Below are 6000 nucleotides of genomic sequence, written 5' to 3'. Positions count from 1 at the left end.
AGTGTTTAATACGGCCCACGGTGAAGAATCATTATAACAAATGAACCAAATTAAATGAGCGTTTCTCCCCTTCTCGGTGACTTGCCCGGGACTCCAGGTGTCACCTTCTGAGCTTTGTCCTGCTGGCCTTCCATGTTGTTCTATGGGCACATAGAACATGGGTTGTTCTCCTGGGACCACGGACACAGCCCTGAGCTGCCCACCACCTCTGCACAGATGGAACCCTTGGATTTATCCAATGCTCTTTGCATCATTGGTGCTTGGCATGATGATGGAGGGCTGCAGCTGTCTCCTGTAGCTCCAGTCCCAGCACTCTGGGGCTCACTGTCTGGGAGTGAGCGCTGTCTGGACCAGAAGCAATCAGCAAAGCATCCTCGTGGGTTAGTACCAGAAACATCTGTCAGAGCCGTGGAGGGCTTTCTGCCAAAGTTCAAGTGGCTGTCATTCCCGCTGTTGATCCCGTGACCTGGAGAGATGAGAATCTTTCAGCAGGAGTTGTCAGGAAGAGTTTATTTTTCCATGTCTCCACTTGGCTTATTCCACCCAGCAAAGTCATGTTCTATTGATTTATTCTGAGATCACATTTATTTTCCCCTAAGAAATAAAACCCAATATTTCTCCCTTCAAAATTCATGTGCGTTGCATGGGATTTGAAGGCCCAATTTTCAAGGGTGAGCAGGTCCATAAAAAACTCACACGCCAGCAGGTAGCACCATTTACACTTAGGAACCTGATACTGGAACATGTGCTTGTGCTCAGCAAGCAAAGCAACTCACTGCCTCACAGCAGTTCAGCTTAGGAGGGGAATTCACTCCTGTTTGCATTCCACAGCAACTCAGGGCTTTGAATAGTGGCAGGCACACACCAGTGCTGGGCACACTCAAGGATGGGCACAGATCAGTAACAAACTCATACTGTTAGATAACAGCCATGTGCTTTATTACATCAATTCATTATCAGAATGGTTAAAACATCCCATTCTGTTTTGAGCTGTGGACACTTCATCTGCACCTGGTACCATGCAGTACCCCATGCCATATACACCCTGCACTGTGCATCCCACACTCAGTACCTCACACTGTGCATGGAGACAGTCCCCTGTCCCACATAACAAAGCCAGCACTGCTGTGCTCCATGGCACAGCCTTTTTTTCCCTTCAACTGTTCCTGTTCAGATGCAGCTCAGCCCCAACCCAGTGCCTGCATGAGAACTTGCACCATCTGTGGCAGCTTTCTCATTTAAGAAAAAAAATACTCTGGAAACCTCTGCCTCCCTCCCTTTGCCAGTAAGTTTAGAGTTTCATAAAGCTCATGTGGTAATAGGTTACAAATGTACCTATCAGTTTTACATTTGTTTTTATTCAGGCCCTGTGAGCACCCCATGAACCCCAGCCCAGGCAGGGGAAGGCTGCCCTGCCCTGCAAGCTCTTTCCCTTGCTCCCTCTGAAGAAGGCTATGAGTGAATTGGTCTTCCATAATCTAAACCAACACTCCTCCCTGGCAAATTGGATTTCAGTTAAACCCTGTGACTTATGTGCAAATCCTCACAATGGATCGCCTTGCACAAAGCTCCCTGCGGGGCGACGACAGGCATGCAGAGCCACAGCCTGCCTGGCTGCTGCATGGGGCTGCATGGCTGCTGCAAGCCTGCAGGCATTGCACCCTTAGGTGCTGGGCATTGCATCCCTTGGTGATGTGTATTGCCTCCTTGGTTGATGGGCGTTGCATCCTTAGGTGATGAGCATTGCATCCCTGGTTGTTGGGTGTTGCATCCTTAAGTGATAGACACTGCATCCTTAGGTGATGGGCATTGCACCCCCATGTCCCCAGTATCACACCCCCAAGCCTTAGCATTGCACCCCCAGGTCATGGGCATTGCATCTCCAATTAAGAAGCCAAAAAACAATCCCAGCAATGAGATAAATAGCAGAAGCTGAGTTCTAAGAGCTTCATTTTAGCATCAGAAGTTCAAAACAGAGAATGCATCCCAGTGAATTCTCAGTTCCAGCAATTAGGCTGGTAGATATCATACAAGATGCTTTTTTTTCCTGGACTTTATTGAACTTCTGAAGATACTACAGAGCGTAGTTCCCAGATGAGTCAACCAAACAGGTCTTGTTTGGATCATATTGAAAATGAAACTGAGCAAGGCCACCCATTTCTAATTTAGTTACATGGTGATTACATGGGTTCTCAGCTGAAAAGCAACAAGGACTTTTCCATGATGAATGAACATTTTTAGTGCCTGGAGTAGCAGCTGTCACACATCTTGTCCTTCCGCCAAGGGAAGAACTCCAAGGGGAAAACTCCAGTTTGGCTCCATCTTTATTTCCTGGTTTTGAGATGTGGGACGTCACACACCCAACAGTGCACACCCAAGGCCCTGAGCTCCATGTGCAGACGTGAAGGTGCAGCCACAGGGGTGTGAGTGGGCTCTCTCCCTTCGCTGCACCCTCTTGATGCTGCAGTAAAAGCTGCAGCAATTAGAGGGATCCACTTCCTGCACAACTATTAGGAGATACAGTCAGGTCCTCCGTGATGGACTCTGCCTCAGCGAGCTCTCAGATGGAAAAAATCTATTTAATTTTGTGGTCTGTTAGCAATTGAAGTTGAAGAAGTGGTGTTTGGTTCTATTGTTCTCAGCCTGAGATGTTCGTGTGAAAGATTTCTTTGATTCGGGATGCTGCAATATACAGAGGAAACTGTACACACTATACAGTAACAGCACATTTGTGACAGTGCAGATAATTGACCAGGAGCTGATTGGGAGTGAGATACCAGTGTTGTTGTTTGCTTAAAGGGATGTTATTGACTTGTAAGTCACTTCACATGCTAAGATTGGCAAGACCTTGGAGGAGTCCTCCAGTGACTAAATGAATGAGGTCAGAAATTGTTCTTTTCCTCTATTTCACCAACTTCTGTTGGGTTTTTTGCTGTCTTGCCCATCCCCTGCATTCCCCCTTGCTGCAAGCTTGCACACATAGAGCAAAGCCTGGCTGTAGTGAAACCAAACTCATGTGTACAGCCTGACCAGAGTGGAGCTGTGTGATCAGAGAGGTTCTCCCTCACCTCCAACCCTGCACCTGAGGCAGAAGATGCTCACTTGCCATGGGGCTCCCACCCTTCCCAGGGGCTCCCACCCCCCCTAGGAGGCTCCAGCAGGGCTCACGGTTTAATCCCATCCCTGCCTCCTATTTGTTCAGCTCCGAATCTGGTTTGCATTAATCAGCCCCATTGTTTTAATTAGAATATCTCAAAGATGAGCAGCAGTCCTTGCAGTGATTTCTTCCGAGCTGCTCTCTCTGTGTGGGAAGATGTAGATGTAGGGAGGAGGTTGCTGTGCCCATCTACCTCTGATGGCACAACAAATGTGGGGCTGCGGGGGGGCTGTGGGGAAGCAGTGGGTAGCACCAGGGAGACAAGAGGGGCTGTGAGATGGCAGGTGGAAGGAGGAAGCACCCTAAGGGTTGGGGTTCTTATCCTCTGCACCATGATCCCACTGCATTTAATTGGGGATGCCACACTTCCACCCTCTCTGCAACTGAGTATTTGAGGGCTCCCATTGTGTCTGTGCAGCCCCAGACTGAACATGGGCAGTTCTGCTGAGCCCTCAGGGTGGTTTCCAGACCCTGTCAACCCCCCAGCAGAGTCCATCTCAAGCCCCTGAGCAGTGCAGGGTGGGACCTGTGGGTTTGAGCAAGGCAGCGGGCAGCTGAGCCTGATTCCCAGGCTGCAATTGTGGCCGCAGCAATGAGCTCTGCTCCGTGCTCTGCTTTTATGAATTTGATTGAAGCAGAGAAAGATCTCACTTCATTCAGCCCCCAGCTGAATTACGAGCAGCAGTCCTGGGGCTCTGCTCTCATAAATGAAATACATGCTGCGATGACTGCTCCACTTGCCAAGAGCTGTTAATCGGTGACCAAGCGCCTTGCTCGTAATCTGGCATTTTCCTGATTTCACCAACATCTTCCGGCAGTTTATGAGCACTGAGCTGTATCAGAAGAGCATAGAGACAGGGATAACCTCACTGCTTCCATGGGGTAAGGCAGAAAGAGGCTTCTTTATGTGGGCAAGTCCCACCGAGCCAGCCAAGGAGGCAGAGAATCCCGAACAAGCAGGAAATGGCCAAAAAGTACAAATGGGATTAGGCCAAATCAACCTGGCTGCAATGTTACCTGCTCTAACAGCATCACATCTGCTGCATTCAGTACCACTGGTGATTATTGTGCTTTAAGTATCAGCATAGATGCTGATCTAGCACATAAGTCAAACCAAACTTGGCTTACTAACTCCACAGTGACATTAAGCAAATCTGCTTTCTATTATTATTTATTTTATCCGTTTAATGAAGCAGCAGGGATGGCTCCGTAATTAAGATCAAACTGGATTTTTCACTCGAAGTAAAACTCTCATTGCAAAGAATGCTGCTGCTGCTGAGGTTTTACAGGCACATCTCCCAGGTCAGTCATTGCAGTGGGAATGTCTCTGAAGGAGAAGATCCCCCAGGTGGGGATGTCTCATGCACCCAGTGCTCAGGGCCACTGTCTCCACAAGGTCCCTATGCTGCTCCTGTCAGCACGTAGCAATGAAGCAAGGCCCCCATAAAAGCAGCACTTCTGCTGCTTCTTGGAATTCAGATGAGCTGTACTCGGTAGAGACGATGAGGCTCAACACAATGTAGTTTTGTAATTTTAGTGAACTACAAAGATCTACAAAGAGTCTGGAAATGGATACCCAGAAAGCAAGGCTCCCTGCAGACGCCAGCCCCCACTGTGCCACCCAGCTCCCAGGCAGGCAGCAGTGCCAGCAAACAAATTGCACTGTGGCTTCAGATGGGATTCATCCTCATCTGCTTGCATTGGCCTTAAGTTCTTTGGGGAAGCTGTAGCTGAAAATGCAAGGCATCAGCCCAAAACCTGGCTCCAAATTTAGGTCATGGCACTTGGCAGCTATTGGGTAATGCCAATCATGAGAGCAGAGGGACAGATAAAGGTGATGCTGAATGATCCTGATCGAGCCTGGGGTTATTGCATTTCTCTATGCTGTGTTCTTTTTAGGATTTAATGTTGCCAAAGCCAGGCCGTGCAAACCCTTCCAGATGAAATCCCACTCTTACTTGGGGAAAGCAGCTTCATTCACCAAAGGACAATGGAAGATGTTTCCCATTAACACCTCTAACACCCCCATCAGAACATTCCTGGTTGTGCTGAAGTGCTAATGAGATTTCACTCTTATAATATAGGAGGAGAGACATAATTGGGGCACATTTCATTTTCACAGCTGGAGAGGCTGTCTTAATTGACTGAGATTAACCCTTCTGCTTGAGACAGCAGCTCTCCTGGATGGCAGCAAGGAAGAAATGGGCGAACACCAGAGCAATGATCGGATGACGGATGGCAGGTGCAAAAGCAGGTGAAAATGAACAGTGTGTCCATCCCCAAGTGGTGCTTTAATTCTCCAAAGCTTCTACATTCCCTGTGCCATGCAGGCAAGGGGATCTGCACCCTCAGCTCTTGTGATGCACCCTATGGATTGAACCCCATGCCCCTGCTTAGGGCTGCACTGTGAAGCTCCCCAGCTTGGATGCAGCTATACAGAGAGATGTCTCAGCAAATGAGTAAAGGGAGAAATAAGGTGAGCAAACGTTTCATGTAACGGATGGTTTAATTGCTGACATCTGTGATAAAAGCTCTGATGTTGTTGGTTTGGGTTGTTTTTTCTTCTTTCCAAACTTATCTCAGGATGAAGCAGAGATGTAAGGGCAAATTCTTCCTGCAGTCCCTTTGAGTCTCATCCAAGGAGGATAGGGAATAAAATGTGGCGCATGTTAAACATGTAAATGAGGTACTGATTTATCTGTTTCTTGCATGAGATCTTCTTTGGCTGCATCGGAATTACTGTGTTATTTATAAGCCTTAAACATTTAAAATTAGATGTGCGGTTTGAAAACAAAACATCAAAACCTTCGTACAAACCACATTGTTTCAATAGTAAATTAGCT

The 6000-nt window shown here is 47.8% G+C and overlaps 1 protein-coding gene across 1 annotated transcript in view; it reads right to left on the bottom strand.

The window, feature by feature from the left end:
- The window catches only part of C23H1orf109 (chromosome 23 C1orf109 homolog), a 36208-nt gene continuing 30208 nt past the window's right edge, over positions 1 to 6000 (bottom strand). The window contains exon 5 of the transcript XR_004309528.1: positions 1 to 466. The gene's annotated coding sequence lies outside the window, so the exon portion shown is untranslated. The remainder of the gene's footprint in view (positions 467 to 6000) is intronic.

Source organism: Coturnix japonica, chromosome 23 (genome assembly GCF_001577835.2).
Source record: "Coturnix japonica isolate 7356 chromosome 23, Coturnix japonica 2.1, whole genome shotgun sequence".
Lineage (NCBI taxonomy): Eukaryota > Metazoa > Chordata > Aves > Galliformes > Phasianidae > Coturnix > Coturnix japonica.
The sequence above is the reverse complement of the archived record's forward strand: the minus strand, read 5'-3'. Positions and strand labels throughout refer to the sequence as shown.